We start from the raw sequence: 19,302 nt of genomic DNA on the forward strand, positions 1-19,302 counted from the left end.
ATCTGCACCACTGGAGGGAGTAACTACATTGATAAAATCACAGATTTATTAAAGTATCAATAATAGTCAGGAAAAGAGCATCATAGGGCCTTAACTATGGTAATGATCTTATGAGGGAAGAGAGTGGAACAGATAGATACAGTAAGTGTTATGGAGACAGAGGTCATCAGACATTTGAAAGGATTGCATAACAGAGGTGAAAGAAAGGGAGGAAAAGAATCAAGGATGACTCCAAGTTTGCGGATTTGGGTAATTTGAGGGGTAATGGTATCATCCAACAGAAATAAAGAAGTTTGGAGGATAAATAAGCTCAGGGAAAAGATAATGAGTTTCATTTTCTGTAAGATGAGTTGGAGGTGCCTCTTGAATATCTACATGGAGATGTCTAGCAGAGTGAGACATGGGACAGGAATTTGACCAAAAAATAGATTAGGATATAGATATAGAAGTCATTGGCATAGCTATAATTGAACGCATGGTAGGGAAGGAGGAATGGAATTAGGTCACCAAGAAAAGTATTGAGAAAGAAGAGATGAAGGCCCTGGACAATGCCTTGGAGGACATACAGTTTAGGGAGCAAGAGTGGATGATGGGGGCAGCTAGGTGGCACAGTGGCTAGAGTACCGGCCTTGGATTCAGGAGGACCTGAGTTCAAATCTGGCCTCAGACACATAACACTTACTAGCTGTGTGACCCTGGCCAAGTCACTTAACCCTATTGCCTAGCCCAAAAAATATAAAGAGTGGATGATAAACCAACAAAAAGAAATGGAGACCTCAAAGCAGGGACAGCTCTACACTCCTTGCCAGCAGAAAGCAGTTTCAGAAGCCAAAACCTTCACCCCTTACCCCAAAAGAATTTGGGTCCTATTTGTTTGAGGGGAGAATGATGAGGTTGGGATCTAGACCCCCAAAAAAGGAAAAACCTTTGACTTTCCCACATGGCCAAATCTCTGGCTTTCCCTGAAGCTATAATCTCATCAACTGACCTTTCATTGTGGCTACACCCAATTTCCCAATTCTGTTACCCTTAACCTAGCGTAGCCCTCCCTGGTTTTATCTCCCTATGGCCCCAGGTCATTTCCCACCCTAAATCCTATCTAGGTTCCATTCTCCCTGGGCACTTAGTCTAGGTCCCTGGAGTTCTATTACCTTATAGATGACTTGGCCACTCCTAGATCACTCCCATAGTCTTTCTGAATATAAGGTCCATCTTATCTCCATTAAGATGCTCAGATTCTTCCCATCTAGCCAATAGCTCACTAATGTTCAGACTCTTTAAGAGTCTGCCAGATATGACAATATTCTAATAAACCTTGTCTTTGGCTGAAAGAAGGCAGGACCCATGTGTTGTGATTTGGGGGTACCAGAACCCTTAAACCCCTAAACCTCAACATTCCCACATATAGTTTATATTCTATCCATTATGACCCTTAGCCAATATTTTTTCTCGCACTTGTCTCCATTATCTAGTTACTGCCAATAAAAAACTTGCTTCAACTAAAAAAAAATGTAGAAGGAGTAATCAGACACAAAGGAGATGAGCTAGGAGAGAACAGTTTCATGGAAACTGGATACAACAGATTACAGATTAGAAGTGGTTAGGATGAAGCTACTGATAGAGGAAATCAGAAGATAGGAATATAAGATAGTTCCTTTACCACTAAAATTAGTGTAAATATAATAAGATATACTATACCTTCTGCAATTTATAGTGAGAAGTTATATTCACAGAAGGGGAGTAGCTCCAAACTCAATGACTTCCTCTGTTTGTTACCAATAAGCTTTGGTCAGTTAGTTGTGACATAAGTTTCTTTTACAATGACTTTTATATTCAATGGGAAGAAAGAGTCATCATCTACATTGCAACTACTAAGATTGGTTTTTGTGCTCTATGCTAGCCTCTTCAGGAAACTGAGTTGAGAGCATGCAACCTATTTTACCATTGGCCTGAAGGCAGCCATGAATCATGATGCTGGGTTCAGCCCTTTGGTCATCTAGAAGGTAAACTCATCAGTTCTTTTGTGAAGTGTAATATCTAACATGTCCACCTACATTCCAATCCCACCCAGTGGGATACTTTAAGAGGAATTGTTAGAGTAAGCATGAGTGCTTTGCAAATTTAGTTACTTGGCTTTTTGCCCTCCTTTGTTACAGTTGGTGATTTGTAAGGCTGGAAACTATTCTTCAATTTTGAATAAACTTATACTTCCCATTTTAGTTCTTTTGTTAAGTCAGATTGGGCAATCTGTAGAGTTTTTTGCTATTTGTTTCTTCTTTGGCCCCTTCTTAATTTTCTCAATTCTAACCCATTTCTGTTATTTAGTAATAAGAATTTACATTAATCAAGCATTTCATGATTATAAAACAGCCCTATTCTCATTTTTCTCATATTTTCTCATGAGATAATAATTTCAGATCTGGAAGAAAGCTTAAAGAACATCTGATCCAACCTCCTAATTTACAGATGAGAAAATGAAGGTCTTCAGAATTTATGTGACTTTTTCAAGGTCACACAGCCGGTAAATAGCAGAGCCAGTATCTGAACCTACATCCTTTGACTCCAAAACTGACATTCATACAATTGCATCATGAAAAAGCAGTACAAATACCATCATTTTCACTTTATAAATTGAGAGTGAGGCTCAGAAAAGTGACTTATTCAAGGTCACATAGCTATTTAGTAGTAAAGCTTGTAAATAGTAGTATGCAAAATCAAATATTCTGATCAAAATTCAGTAGTCCTTTCATCATTCTCCCTCTTAGGGGAATTTAATCTTGTCTCTCTTTTGATTCAGATATATCCCCACATTAAGATTTATATCTTTCATGTGTCTCAATCTCTTTCCCATTTTAATATTCCAAGACTCCATGGCCATGCTCAGTAGCTGATAAAATTTAACACAGTGATACAGTGAAATTTTAGACAATAAGGAGTTCACATTTGGTCAAAAATCTTCGAGACTGGTAAATGTTATTTAGTGACATAGGATGCCTTGAAAGATGATGAGTTTTTCCTCAGTGGTTTTCAAGCAAAGGTTAAATAACCAGTTGTCAGCTGCTTTAATGAGGATTCTTAGATTAGATGGCTGCTAAGTTTCTCTGTGATTCTGTATAAAATACAAGGTCATTTGTCTAGAATAACTACCATTTACACAATACTCTAAGGACTGTGAAGTGTTTTTGCACAGTTTTGAGGCAGGAGCTTATGGATTATTATATCTTTTTTTGGCAATTGGAGTTAAGTGACTTGCCCAGGGTCACACAGCTTGTAAGTGTCAACTGTTTGGTCTGAGGCTAAATTTGTACTCAGGTCCTCCTGACTTCAGGGCCAGTGCTCTATCCACTGTGCCACTTAGCTGTCCCCTATATCTTTTTTATAAATGAAAAAAAAAAAACATAACAAACTAATGTCTTGAAAAGTTAGGTGACTTCCTTGGGCTCAAATAGCTTGTAAATATGTGAGGCAGGATTTGAACCTAGGTCTTCATGATCCCAAGTCCAGGATTCTTTCTATGACACCTCTCAAAAACTTCATGTCTTTATTCATCTGTTCTGTCATTCTTTGAATCACATCAGGCAAATATGCAGAGAGATTTACCTCCACATAATTAATATAGATTCTTTTCAAAGGTGCAGGAAAGATGGGAGTAGGGATGATTGTGAAGAAAGACATTGACTTTGTAGATATTTTATATTCACTTATCTTTGTACTTATCCTCCCCACCCCCAAACACAACAGAATCCAAACTCCTTAAGGAAAGAAATATTTTCACTTCTATCTTTGTGGTCCTGGTACCTAGCACAGTGCTTCAATTGAATTCGAATTGAGTAAAATGGAGCTAAAATGTTCTGAATATGTTTTCTGTGGGGAATTCCCAATGACAAAAGAATTTTTAAAAATCTCTTCTTTTAATTGATAACTTGCTTTCATATCATCTTCATTTCTGAACATACTATCTCTCTTCCTATAACCTCTATATATAGAGGATATAGTATACTATATATACTATATATACCATACTATATCCTCTTCTCCTATATAGGGAGCTGTCACTTGTAACAAAAATGTAAAAAGAAAGGGAGGGGGAGGAAAGTATTTCACCAAAACTAATACGTTAAACATATCTGACTTGATATATAATATTCCTCATCCATAGTGCCCCATCTCTGCAGGAGGGGAAGGATGGGCATTTTTATATTATCTATGATGCCATACTTGGTCATTGTAGTCACAGAGTATTTCTTCTTTCATTACTGTATATATAAACCAGATGAAAATTGTTGCTATTTTTTGTTACTGTGTAGGTCACTGTTACATCTGAAAGGCAAAATATATTTTTCTGGGTTAAATGACATTTACTTGAATGTAAAAATAAAGTAGTTAACATTGCTAGTCAACAAGAAATGTAGATTTCCAAGAAATGAATAGAATGTTCTTAATTAAAAGAGAATACTGTGGAAAAGTCATAGGAAGTAGGTAGGTTGGCTTAGGAACAGAGTGTGAAGAGAGGGCAACTCAAATGCTGCAGAGAGCTTAATTAGTTAGTTAATTAATTAAAGCTTATTATATGCCAATTCTTGTGCTGAGCACTAGTAGTACAAATACAAAAAGCAAATACAGTTCTTGCCCTCAAAGTGCTTACATACTAATGAGCAATACAACACTCAAAGGTAATTAGTAGCCAGAGAGAGTGGAATTTTGACTGGTGAGGAGGAGGATATGGCTGGAAAGTAGGGAGTAAAGTATGGATTTAATTTTCCTGAAATAATGGTCTGGGATTGGCACATAATAACCACGAGTAGGGATGGGAATCCAGAACAGAAAGAAGGAGGAGTATTGAGACGAGGCCATTAGATTTGGCAATTAAGAAATCACTGATAACCTGGAGATGGTAGTTTCAATTCAGTGATGAGGTCAGAAGGCAAACTGTGGAGGGTTTAGAAAACAGTAAATGGAGAGTTAAGTATAGGCATTAAATATAGACAGCTATTTGAAAGAATCTACCTGGAAAAAGGGAGAAAAATATAGGATGATAACTGTGGGCAGAGTAGGATCTAGTGAGGGGTTTCTGAGGATCAGAGGGGCTAGTGCTTATTTGCAGGGAGCAGGGAAAGAACTAGTTGATATGCAGAGATTAAAGATGACAGAAAGAGACAGACAGACACACAAAGAGAGAGAGAGAGAAAGAAAGAGAGAAAATGGGAGGGAGAGGGAGGGGGTGGAGAGAGAGAGACAGAGAGAGAGAGAGAGAGAGAGAGAGAATAATGGTGAGGATAATCTAATTGAGAAGATGGGAAGGGTTGTGACCAATGGTACATATGTAGGACTTGGCCTTGGCAAGCAGAAGGACCACCCGATCATCAGAAGGCAGAAGAATTGATTTGTATAGATGAAAGGCAATAGCATCAGTGATCCTTATGGGGGTACCAGCCTCTTTTCCTCTCTGGGGCTGCCCATTTTTGTTGTGGTGGTTCAGTCATTTTCAGTCATGTCCAACTCTTCATGACCACATTTGAGGTTTTCTTGGCAAAGATACTCAGTGGTTTGCCATTTCCTTCTCCAGCTTATTTTACAGATGAGGAAACTAAGACAAACAGGATCAAGTGACTTGCCTAGTGTCAGACATAGTCTGAAGCTAGATTTGAACTCAGGAAGATGAGTCTTCCTGCCTCCAGGCCCAGAACTCTATCCCCTATGCAATATGAAAGCAAAATTTGTCTAGGCTTTTGGACAAATGTTTCTAAATTGGTCCTCATACTTTCAGAACTGACTTTGTGGTCAGGAGGGAAAACAAGAACATCAGTTAAGATCTCTCTGGGACAGAGCAGTGTAGTTTGGGGGAATCTGGTTACCTGGGTGGCTTTTCCTGGTGTTTGTGTTTCTGTTTCCCTTTGCCATATATGTCCTTGAGGAGAATCTTTCTCAGTAGGCTAGATTGTGGACTACTGGAAATCTCGAGGCACAGCACACAGCTGAGGCTTAGGCTGTCATTTAGCTTTCACAAAGTGGTGATTGCATCCCTGACAGCACCTTCTTAAGCTCATCCCCTCTCTGCTGTGCATGCAAGTGGAAGAACCTTTGTAGGTCAGAGGTTATAGGACCCTGCTTTATAACACAGATGTAGTCTCAATATGAAAAACATGATTTCATCACAGAAAATATTATTAGGTATGTCTCAGTATGATATTACATTCAAATGAAAAAGAACAGGTTGTTATCATTTGTCTACACAGTTAACTTATCAATATAATTTCAATCTTTAGTACTTCTTTTATCACTTTTTTAAAGGCCAAGATATGGGAGGCATTGTGAGGGCAACAGAAATATGTTGGCTTTAGAATCAAAGGATGTTGGTTAAATCCCAGTTCTTGTTTCAGTCTCATCCCCAGGAAAATGGTTACCTCTGTGGTCTTGGGTTGGGCAAATTATTTCACTTCCCTGAGACTCATTTTTTTTAATCTGTAAAATGAAGGAATTGGACTTACATAGTCTCTGGGGTCCCTTCCAGTTCTAAATCTATGATCCTATATTTTAGTCATGTCCTTTAAATTCTGTTGAAGGAGAAAGAACTCTAGTAAATGTGTTAGTAAAAAAAATGATTGATGGCCTATCAGTATGTGATACTGTTTTGGCTGGAATATAGGACTGGAAAGGATATTCAGAGGTCATCTAGTCCAGGGGTGTCAAACTCAGAAATAGGGACCACTAATCCATTTCCCTGTGGGCTGCAAATTGATTTAGTTTTAAAATGTAGTGTTATCCATGTTTTATTGTATGTTTATTTATTTTGTCAAATATTTTCCAATTTCATTTTAGTGAAATTTGGGTCATACTTGGGAATGTTGAAGGCCACAATGCATCTCAATTGCTGCATGTTTGACACCTCTGATCTAGCCCATCCATCCAGCAGATAGATAGCAATGGATCCTATTTTAAAGAGCCTCCTTTTCTTGCCTATTCTTTCAGAAAGCAAAGAATGTATGCATGTCCTAAAGACATTTAAATACAACATGGTGATTGCATTGACCTAATTAATAGAAGAACCAGGAACAGAACCCAGATCTCCTACCTGTCAGCCCCAAGCTCTTCCTACTACATTCTGCTCCCAATGATGATGATGATGATGAATGGTTAGCTAACACTTGAGAAATAATACTTCTTGAGTCTCTTATCTTCTCCTTGTCCAAAAGATGGAGAATTTTGGGCTAAAAAATAGCATTTGAAATTGGTTAAATGTCCAGGCCCAAAGTGTATTAATTAATAGTTTGATACTACCTTGGGGGAAGATCATTAGTAGTAATGCCAACAAAATATCGATAGGGACCTGACCTAGAATTTCATTGGTACAGGGAACGACTAGGTGAGGAAACTCTCTCTACCAATGTATATATTGGCACATATACTGCAATTATAGCCTTAGAAATTTACCCAAAGCACTGATTACATAGCCAGTACAGGTCATAGGTGGGATGTGAGTTAGCTTCAAAGCCTCCTCTCTATTCACATTCCATCCTACCTCTTAATAATAATAACAACCATCCATGTAGGCATAGATCTTTAAGTCTTATGGAGCACTTTCCTCACAACTCTATCATGTGAATAACATAAATTATTATGCTTATTTTATTAATGAATTAATGAATTAATTTTATTTATTTTATAACTGAGACTTAGAAAGCTTCAAAGACTTGACTAAAGTCATGCAGTTAAGCAAATATCCAAGCCAGAATTTGACTTCAGGTTTCCTGATTCTGTCTTCCATTCTCTTTCTCCTACATCATGGTGCCTCAGAATGGAAGAGTGTGTGTGTGCATGTATATGTGTATGTACATGCATATGCATGTGTATGTGTATATATGTGTGTATATGTATGTATACATATACACATTCATATGTATGTTTGTGTATATGTATATATAGTACCTGGCACAGATTAGCATATAGATATCACACTTATCAATTTTGCAGATGACATGAGTCTGGAAGGGATAGTTCACACATTGAATGGAAGGATAAGGATGGAAATAGGTTAGAATGATGGACTGCACTAAATAAGATTAAATTTAGAAGGGTAAGTATATAAAGCCTTACATTGACATTCAAGAAATCAACTAGAGAATGAAAAAGGTGTTGATAGACATCAACTTGTGTAAAAACTTTGAGGTTTTAGACTTCACAGTAAAAAAAAAAAAAGCTAAAAGCAATCCTTGGTTACACTAAGTTGGTGGTGCACTGTAATGGACAAAGTGATGGACTTGGAGTCCATGACTTCAGGGTCTCAGGTCCTGACTTCAAATCCTGCCTTAAATCCTTACCATTGTATTTGTGTGATCCTGAGAAAGTCTCTTAACCTTTCTTGGCCTCAGTTTTCCATCTTTAAAATGGGGGTGATAATAGCCATTACTTGTAAGATTTGTTGTGAGTATCAAGTAAGATTAATAAACAAAGTACTTTGCAAAACTTAAATCACTGTACAAATGCTAGCTATTGCCATTAAGAGGGCCATGGTGTCCAGGACACAGGATGGGAAGAGTTCCTTTGTTCTCTGCCTTAATCAAATCACTTCCAGAGTATTTTCTTCCGTTCAGGGCACTGCATTTCAGATATGAAATTAACAAACTGTGGTGTATTAGGGAAGCGTGATCCAGATACTTGAGGGAACTCAAAATCTTGCTCAAAGAAGATAGCATGAAGGAACCAGAGCAAATAACCTGCAGAAGAGAAGGCATAACCCGGACTTGATATCCATCTCCCAGTATTTGGAGAAAGATTAGACTTGTAAGGGTCAGCTCCTGGGAACAGAATTAGGAACAATGGATGGAAATTACAGTGAAGTAAGCAGAAAAATTATAACAAAATTGTCGAAAAATGAAATAGGCTGCTTTGGAAGGGAATGAGTTCTCCATCATTTCAAGCAAATGTTTAAAATAAACATTTTATTAGGGATGATGTAGAGGGAGCTTTCTGACGCAGATAGAGCTTGGCCTAGATGATCTCAGAGTGAATCCTTCCCACGCTAAGAGTCTATTACTCTGTAATGGTTACAGAACTCTTCCATGAGGGCAAGCCTTTTGGAGAATTTAACACAATAGTTGTGCTTACTTGATATCCAGTGACTATCAACATAGTCAGAATATTATTCAAACTGTGTTGTATAGGCAAAACTGATTTTTTCCTCCCACTTCTCAACTTAAAATATTAGAATTTTGTAGGCCTATTTCAAGACCCTCGAACCCAATTGTTTATTTCCATATTCAGTCCTCCTATCTCCCAATAAACAATCAAAACCAAACAAACAAACAAAAAAACTCATAAATACTACTTTGCCTTCATGGCCAAAGCAAAGCAGAGAGGGGTACAATTATTTAGTGAATATGAGACTGGCTCTGCATATCCAGTTTGTATAATTCAGATCAAAGTAAATCTACTTTTAAGTTGACAAGTCTTTGGGGCTGTGTCTAGCCATGCAAAGCAAAAACCCAAGCTGATTTTCTTAGTCATTTGTCCCCCTCAATTTTTTTTTTGCTTCAGTTCTCTGACTATTTCAGTTGAAAGTATTTTAGTTCTGAGTTGTTCAGAAAATATCTTCAAGTCTCCATCTATTTCACAAGACATTTTCTAATCTTCCCTTTATTTGAGATTAGTGTGTGTGTGTGTGTGTGTGTGTGTGTGTATTTTCCTCTAAGTTTATACACTGCTGGTTGTTGAATATTGAAACAGATCCTAAGGACATTAAATTTGGATGCCTTTGGCGAAGATTTTTTCAAAGACAAAGATTCCTTTTGCTAGCAAATGGTTAAAAAGTAATGTTTGTTTTAATGATTGCAAATGAGAAAAAAGAATTTGTTGGAAGGTTGGGAGAGGGGGAAGGTGGTAGTGTAGAACACAGACTAAGATTATTCAACTAGCTTGGAAATATTTTGACCCAGAGGAAAATGCTGTATAGTTAAAATATTGGTATAATGTATTTGGATTGCTTATTAAGACAACATAAATACATTTAAGCTGTTCTGTATAAAAATGTAGGTACTTCCATTTAGGATGAGGCATTTATGATGAAGGAACAAAGAACATACCTTTCTATCAAACTTCAACTGGCAATTTAACCAAGGATCAGACAGGACATAACAGAGCCGCCCTGCCTGCTTCTGGATGAGCACTCAGGTTAGCTTAGCACTTTGGTACTTTGAGAATGGTAGACCTCCCTGGATGTTTATAACCAACTACGGATGCTAGCTCAGCTCTTAGGTATTTTGGTGATGATAAAGAAATCTCCTTATTAGTTACTTCTAAAAGATAATTATCTCCTTTCTTCCCAGATTCTGAGGGTGTCAGTACCTTTCAAGCCTGTTGTTCCCAGAGGGCAGCTACAGTAGAGGGTCTCAAGTTAACGAACTTGAGCCTGAAACTTTAGTTATCTTCTTTGCTTGGTTTTCTGTTCCTGAATGAAGTTGCCTGATCAGCAATACTCAGATGTCCAAGTCTTAGAGGTAAGCTTATGAATTCCAGAGGCTGAAGATCCAGGGTCCTTCAGTCAGAGCTGACTGGCAGTGAAGGAAGCTTTTTTTTTTTGCATCAGAGAGTATGCCACCAAATAGGGACAGGACAAGGGAGGGAACACAAGCTAAACCCTTGGCCAAATGTTCCAGAAGGCATATACCTTGAGGGGTAGAAGATAAAGTGAATGTAACAATACCTATTTAGCAGACCTACAGACCTCTTTATTTTCCAGTGTTTATCTCAACCTTTCAGCAGAGTATAGCAGAAGCTACTATAACTATTTGTTTAGTTTGTATAAATTTCAATACAAATGGAGTATAATAGGTTATAATGAGTTTTTTAAAATACCAAAATTTTTAAAAGCTTGGAAGGCTTAAACTAAAAACGAGCATATTCTTTCATAGGTATGAGTAACAATGGTTATAATTATTAAATGGTGTTTTAGTAAGTGTTGGATGTCTGCTTTCTGAACTGTCATTTTGCCTTTTTTCTTTGTGATGTCAGAGTTTTGCTTGGATCTTTGCAGCAATTGCCTTGATCAAATCACATATAATGCCAACATAGTCGTCAATCTGTCTGATACTTTTCATTGACAATTGGAACACTGAAGACCAGTAGTTTATCAAGAATCAGAAACTAATCCCATTAAATTACACATGACATATGGTCACATATGTCATCAACTATATGAACCTAAAACTATCTTTAAGGAATGAGCCAGATCTTTCATCAGAAGAGAGATGGATTTGAGAACTCTGTTGAAATGCACCATAAGCCACATTCACAGAAATAGGGGAAGTTTCTGAGGTTAAACAAATGTCCACATCCAGGAAGCCTTTGAATGAATGGCCTTCTTCTGACTTCTGTATAGCACTGATGACAGATTTGTAGACCTTGAAGCTGATGGTGACAGAGAGACGAACTAAGTTGAGGTAAGAAGCCACACTGATGACCCTGAAGGCTTGCTAGGAAGAGCAGCATGATCAGTGATGTGTCAAAGACAAGCTTGGAATTCTTTATATCCCACCAAAAGATCAGATCATGTACTGCTCAAGATGAGGTACAGTTCTCATTCCTCAGGCGAAACAAAATATATTTTTAAATGTTTCTGTCGATATGTGCTAATGAGTGTTTATGTTTAGTATTTCCAAATCAATTTAATAAACATTTATTAAGCATCAACTATGTGCTAAGTGCTGGGGATACAATTAATAAAAAGAAAGACAGTGTCTGCCCTCAAGGAGCTTACAATCTAATAGAATAAGTGGGAAAAAACACACAAAGGGAAAACTTAGGATTGAGAGGGTGCCAGGGGACATCTTGTTTTGTGGAGTTGAAACCATGCAGAGCAGCAGATGCAAAGCGGGGTGAGGAGCTGAGTGTCCAGCCCAGTCCACCAAGTACATATGTCCAGAGAAGAGGCCTCCACACCCTTAGTGGAGTAGGAGAAGGCACAGTCCACTAGCCCTCCTGGATCTAGCTGCAGTTTTTACTGTTAGAATAGCATAGCTTCGTATGTAGTCAATTTTATGACAAACTAGATGTCATAGAATAATTTATAGCTTTCTTCTGAAAAATCAATCTACAAGAAAATACAAGACTAAGTTGATTCTAATAAATAAAATTCCCTTTCATGAAAACGAACTACACATGAGATTTTAATCGCAAACATCCACTGATATATCTTCATATTTTGACATATGAAACAAACAAGTTTCATTTCAAGTTCTTTAAATCTCCAAATATTTCTCAAGGCTTTAGATTTTTAAAAACTGAAAATATACTTCAGTACTCCATTTTCTAAACAAACTTGCATTTGAAAGGAAAAGTCACAAACCTATAAGTGTTCCATTTAGAGCTTAATCCAAAGCAATTCTTTCAAGAGATAGTTTTTCTGTGAAATTTTTGAGTCCCTTACCTCCTTTCCAACAAATGAAAGTATGTGGTACAACGTTCACCTCTCAATAATCAAAATTTGTTTCAGAAATCTAGTTTTAAGATTCTTTTGAAGTTTGAAAAATAATTATACTATTGTCACTTGTTATAATCCTCACTGGTCACTCACTAGACTGGTCACTGCTGACCTCAGTATTTACATAGAAAAGCAATGAAAACAAATGAGATGTTAATGAAAGCCCCTCTATATACACAAATACACACAAGATTAGTAGCAAATATGTGCCAAAAGGTAAAAGGTATCCATAAATGCTGTAATATTTCAATACCTATTTTCTGGTATTTGAGAATGCAAAAGGGTAAAATGGTCTGGGTATAATTGTACAATGAGGGAACTGGCCAGTAGGGGATTAGGAATATCCTAAATCCTCAAGGCATGAGCACTAAACTCTGCCTGCTATTGACTCATGTAGGGGGGTTCATAATCCAGCTTCAATAGGTACAAGATGACATGTAATAGAGGGACCCTCATCCCTAATTCACAGTTTATACAGGATTCCTCTGACTCTTACCTGTCCACATTTTGTTGTTGCAGTTGTTTTTTAGTCGTTTTTCAGTCATGCCAGACTCTTCATGACCCCATTTGGGATTTTCTTGGCAAAGATACTGGAGTGGTTCTCCATTTCCTTCTCCAGCTCATTTTACAAATGAGGAAGCTAAGGCACACAGGGTTAAGTGACTTGCCCAGGGTCACACAGCTAGTAAGTGTCTGAGGCAAGATTTGAACTCAGTAAGATGAGGCTTTCTGACTCCTGACCTGGCACTTTATCCACTGTGCCACCTAGCTCCCCACCTCTTCACTTACTGACTGGTAAAGAAGAGGCTTTTGATTGGCTGCTAAGCCAGAAATGAGTATGTACTACTTAGCCAAAATGAGGTCTCTCTCTTCCCTAGGAGCAATTGAGGCAGGAACTGTTCTGAAACTCCAGGTAGGGGAGGGGCCTGGGTCTCTCTCTCACCCAGTTGTCACGAAGCCTGGAATGCATGCTGCTGCTGTTGTCTTGCTCTGTTGTATTTCCCTGATTTTACATGAAGGAATATTAAACTTTGGCGTCTTTGGAAGGTTGGGAGAGTCAGCAGATGTCCAATAGCCATTCCACGGAAGGAGCCAGCAATGAAGAGTGACCAGCTTGGCCAATCTAGCAGTGGATTCATTTGGAAATCATGATGTCATACTGTAAGCAAGGGGATAATGTAATTTGGCTATTCTGCCTCTGGGAGTAAGCTCAGCGGTGAGAAGAATATTTGTAGCTACCATTTAAAGTTTAACCAAATTCTTCCGAGGAACCAAGGTACAAAAGGGAAAGTGTGTCCCATTTAACACAGACATTTTGTACTTACAGTCTTGCTATGCCGTCTCGATAAATATACCTTGCAGGGGTTGAGGGAACTAATGTTAATTGATTATCAGTGATATCAAAGAGATGTAAACAGACTAAATTACATTGGGGGCACTAATCATTAAGGGGAGACTGAGGGGAAAACCCACACAGGAATGGGGACTTGAACCAGTGGCATCAGAAGAACTCTGCTGCCCCTTAGGGATACTCCTAGATCCTGAGGAGAAGATATAGCCAGCCAGGCTCTCCATTCCTGATATGCTAGTGCATATGTGGATTAGAAGAATAAGTCCAGAGCCTCTCTCCAGTTGCCTGAAGTGAAAGGATTAATTGTATCATTTATTATTTATTTAGAACCCATAGAATTCTTATCATTTTAAAGATTGGAGAAAAGATATAGTACTTGTGTTTTCAGATGTTATAATCTAATACACACAATGACTTGCCCTGGTAGGTGATTAATAATTGTTTGCTGAAAGAATAGAAGAGAGAAAAAAATAGAAAATCAGATCAATGGAAGAATCATTAACATTTGAACTCAATTCTAAAGTGGCCTTGTGGGAAAAGCCACCAGAGAGGATGTGCTTTGCCTTTCCCTGAACTTAACCCTTCTTCACCCAAACCCCAAGAGAATTATGACAAGCCATCAACAGTAGTATTCTTTCCTTCTCTTCCTTTTACTCCTCCCTTGGCCTCAGGCTACTAAGATCCCATCAGAGTAGCCTGGTGGGAAGAGAGACCTCTGGGGATGTTCTTCCATCCTGTATCTGCAGTCATACAGAACCAATTGGGATACCTAGGCAGGAAATGAGATATTCACACATCTGCTTTAAATGGGCTCAGAATCTGTAATTACAACTCTAATGAGATGGAGAACCACCAGGCCTTATCATCTTTCCTGACATCTCATCCTAAGATCTTCTAAACCTTATCTTTCCTGAAACTGCCCCAAACCCTTTGGCTTTGCTATTTGCCCTGTTTCTGTAGCCTTAGTACTTTGGGCACTTTTAGAAAAATCTACCCCCAAAGTGAAATATCTGACCTATGTCATCACTGCAAATTAGAATGTGGACAACTTAAAAGCAGGCAGTATCTTGCTTTTTTTCCCCTTCTATTTGTATCCCCAGTGATTGGCCAGAAGTAATAACTTAGTAAATGCTTTTTTGTTCTTTTATTCAATCACCCAGTATTCAGTAAATCTAGCAATATAATTTACTTGAGGAAAAATTCTCTTTGAAAAGAACTTAGGCAGAGGACAAGACAATAGATTATCAGAGGCAATGACACTGAGCTGCCATCCACAATTCCTCTAAGCAAGTCTAGAAAATGCACCAGATTAAATCTAGGGAAATCTAGAAAAAGTCCCAGTGAGTCCTTTGTCCAACCTGGGACTGCAGAAGAAGACAGAAAGGGAGGTCTGCTGTCACTGGGCTCTGAGTCAGGACAATAGCTGGGTCACATGGAGCACATCAGGGTCCGGTCCAGGGTCCAGAGCACCAAGGCAAAAGGAGGTCCCAGATCTATACCAGGGCACTGTAACAGGCGCCAACTAGCAGCCTTGTCATTCACTACTTAGTTCTGGGTCACAGATCCAGAGTAGACTGAGAAGGGGACCCGTGCACTGGGGTGATATTCCTAGATGAGAAGGCTTGGGTGGTTTACTGAGAAAGGAGGAAGTTCAGAAGCAAGAAACAGAGGTTGACTCATCCCAGAAGCAGAGTAAAATCTCAGTTCTGGCATCTAGCTGAGCCTGTAGAAGAATAACCAGTGCAGGAATCCCAGACCAAAGCCGGCTTATAGTTCTGCCACTCTGAATCAGCAGAATTTCCCAGCTGGCTGACAGGGGCTGAGTCCAGCAGCACTCTACTGCTGTCCTGACCCAAACCCAGGCCAGGAACTTAAAGAGCTCAGACTAGGGGGAATTATGAAGGGTATTATGGTTTTCTATTACAATTGTTTGTACAATTGCAATTATTTGTAATCCACCTTCCTCCCTCCCTTCCCATTGTGATTTATGCATATAAATCTCTGTCTTCATAAAGCAAGGTAGAATTCTGATCAAGAGAATTCTCAATTTGCAAATCTGTTCCTTATAATGAAACTAATTAATTAAACCACTACTTGATTACTGGCATTTTGTCTCTGGCCTTCTGTTTTGTTGTTTTCTCAGGTTAGAGACTGACTCAGTAAAAATCCTTTTAACACCCTGGATCAGACCACTCTGGAAGATTGAAAACTTTCAGGTCCCTAGCCTGTCCCTCAAATTCTGTTACAACACTCAATACCCCAAGAAGGCAGCAACAAAACCAGCCCAGACCTTCCCTCCAGAAGTATGGTGGAGCCTAGCCCTAACATCAAGTTCATAGTCAGGAAGTAGGCTGGAAGGAAAGGCAAAAAAAAAAGAATCCCATCATAGTGAGCTCTTATGGTCTTATGGTAGAAGGGATGCTCAAGATACAAACACAAGAATTGATCAAAACATCTATAAGCAATTCCTCAGAGAAAAATACAGATTGGGCATGAACTAATCCAGAATTCCTAGCAAGAGTTTTTTTTTTAAGTTAAAACAGTTTTTGTTGGATTTTTTATAAATAGTTTGAGAACAGTTGAGGAAACAATTAGAAAAGAAATGAGAGCTATGGAAGAAAGAATTGGGAAGGGAATTAACAGCTTGGCAGAATAGATATATAACTTTGCCCCTGCAACACAGAATGGACTAAATAGGAGCCAATGACTGCATGAAGCAACAAGAAATATTAAAATAAATTCAAAAATCTGAAAAAAAGAAGAAAATGTAAAGTATTTCATGGCATAAACAAGTGACTTAGAAAACAGATTGAGGAGAAAAAAATTAAGAATCACTGGACTATTTGAATGTTATGATCAAAAAAAGAGCCTAGATATCATATTTCAAGAAATCTTAAAAGAAAACAATCCATATCTCTTAGAACCAATCAATCAATAAACATTTGTTAAGTGGACACTGTGCTGAATTCTAGAGATACAAAGAGGAAAAAGCCGGCCTCTGTCCTCAAGGAGCTAACAATCTAATGGGGGAGACAACATGCAAACAAATATATATGGAACAAGCTATATATAGGATAAATGGAGATAATTAACAGAGGGAAGGCACTAGAATTAAGAGGGGTTAGGAAAATCTTTCTGTAGAAGGTGGGATTTTAGTTGGGACTTAAAGGAAGACTATTAGTCAGATAAGAGGAGACAGAGTATTCCAGGCATAGGAAACAGCCAGAGAAAATGCCCAGAGCTGCGAACATATCTTTGTGGAACAACCAGACCAGTGTCACTGAATTGAAGAGTATGTGTTAGGGAGTAAGGCATAAGAAGATTGGAAAGGTAGGAGGAGGCTAGGGAAGAGCTTTGAATGCCAAACTCAGCATTTAGTCAATAACACTATATTTGTGGGGAAAAGCAGTATATGAGATGGTCTAAGAGTGGCATGAAGGAGAGAAAATTCTGCCATTTCTTTACATTCAAGCTGATTATATTACAACAACAACAACAGCAAAGTTTAAGGTCTTGGGGGCCCTTTCACCAAGTAATGCTGACCTTAATGGTTGGGTAAATAGCCCATATAACCTTGAAGGTCAATTCTCAATGTCATGTTTGAGAAGCAGTGTCATGAAATAGAGAGAGGGTTAGCCTTGAAATCAGGAAGTCCTAAAATAAATTCTTGCCTCTGATATATGGTAGTTGTGTGACCAGGGGCAAATCCCTTGACTTCTCAGTGCCTCTTTAAAACTATGAGTTGCTAGTCTGCATTGGTGGAAGGATTCTCTAAACTGGAAATTCTCCATACTGATGAAATCACAGGTTAACAGCACACAGAAAAGGCTGAATCTTTTAACTTTGGCAGAAAGATACCATCATCATTTTTGTCTTAAGTTTTGTTGTTTTTTAGTGTTGTATTGATTTATGCTGTAGTTGCTGTGTAGAGTGCTATTTTGGCTTTTTTTCTTGATTCTATAGCAGTTCATAATGTCTTCCCATGTTTCTCTGAATTATTTATGTAGTAAGCCTATATACCCCGTGCTTCAGTATAGATCTTCTCTCAGCTCCACTCAAGTTCAGGGTACTGCTCAGGTAGTTGTCTATTCAAATTCCAAGCCCGATGACATGGATCAGATCAATCTCTATAATTCATGAAATCGTAGCAGAGAAATTTAATAAAAGAACATAGCAACATGAATAACAAGGATTTTGCTGAGGCATTAAATGTTCTCAGCATACATTCCCAAGTGACTGACACTCCTAAACATCTGGTTGATTCTCATTTAACTCCTATATCTCCTCAATACAGTTAAAGACAGAATCTGTTCACTCATGAAAAGTCATTTTAGAGATTAACATGTAGAGAAAAATCGATTTAGTCACTTTTCTTTCCAACTTGGTGAATGGCAGGTTTAAGAATGCTAGATTTTTGGCACAATAACTGGGCGAACCCTGAAACCCTGAGCCACAGTCCTCACTGTCAGTATCAAGGTCTAGGTGGAACTCTCAAACTCAGAATGCAGTTTGCCATTAATTCTATGTTTTGCTACCCCCTTGTTTCTATACATTCTAGCTATTGCTGCCCTTCATCTTATCAACCCTGGAAGACACCTATAGACTGTTTAAATGGGAGAAGTAGAAGCTAGCATAGGTATCACTGGGTGATATTGTCATTCTGCAGAGCTCATGCACAGCCTTATGGGAGGTGTAGTGCTAAGAATTTCTCCGCTGGGCGAAATTCTCTCTCAGCCCCAAATGTTGTAGAAACACAGATTACCTCCGTAATTCTCATACCCTCCAACATCCATGTTCATCATTCTCACAACTCCATAATGTTCCATTACATCTTTATACTTCAGTTTCTTTGGTAATTTCAAAATTCTTCAGCACATGTTTTAGTTTGGTTTTTTGTTATTACAAATAATGCTGATATGAATATTTTTCTATATATGAGGTTTTTCATATGATTAATAATTGCTTTGGGGTATAAATCTAGCATTGGAGTATCTGGGCATAAGGGAATGAAAAATTCAGTAGCTTTATTTATGTAATTAAAATTTTTTTCATAATGATTGGGTTAATCTGTAGTTCTATCAGCAGTGAATTGGTCTCCTTCTTTTCTCATATTCCTTTCAACATTGACTTTTTTCCATAAAAAAGTGCCATATTCATTGAATATTTCTTCAATTATTTTTATCTTCCTTTACTTTTGAAAAATTACAGGATTTAAAATAAAGCCATATAAATCACAGCATTTCTATAAAAATATCAATAAAATATAGCAAGAAGAGATAGAATGAGAAATTCCATTTTAAATAACTATGGAATATGTGATACTTGAAATCTATCTGCTAGGATATAAACACATGAACTACACTCACACCACTGGAAAAACCCTCTACTCAAATAAAGGCAGGCCTAAATAACTGGAGAAATATTAATTCTGCTTACAAGTAGGCAGATCCAATATGATAAAAATGACGATATTGCC

General features: G+C 38.0%; 1 pseudogene; it reads right to left on the reverse strand.

Annotated features, from left to right (window-relative positions):
* Positions 1 to 11,003: 11,003 nt before the first annotated feature.
* On the reverse strand, positions 11,004 to 18,628 carry LOC114053976 (annotated as a pseudogene).
* Between the last annotated feature and the right edge of the window lie 674 nt (positions 18,629 to 19,302).

This window comes from Vombatus ursinus, unplaced genomic scaffold, assembly GCF_900497805.2.
Source record: "Vombatus ursinus unplaced genomic scaffold, bare-nosed wombat genome assembly UNPS02014812.1, whole genome shotgun sequence".
NCBI classification, from domain to species: domain Eukaryota; kingdom Metazoa; phylum Chordata; class Mammalia; order Diprotodontia; family Vombatidae; genus Vombatus; species Vombatus ursinus.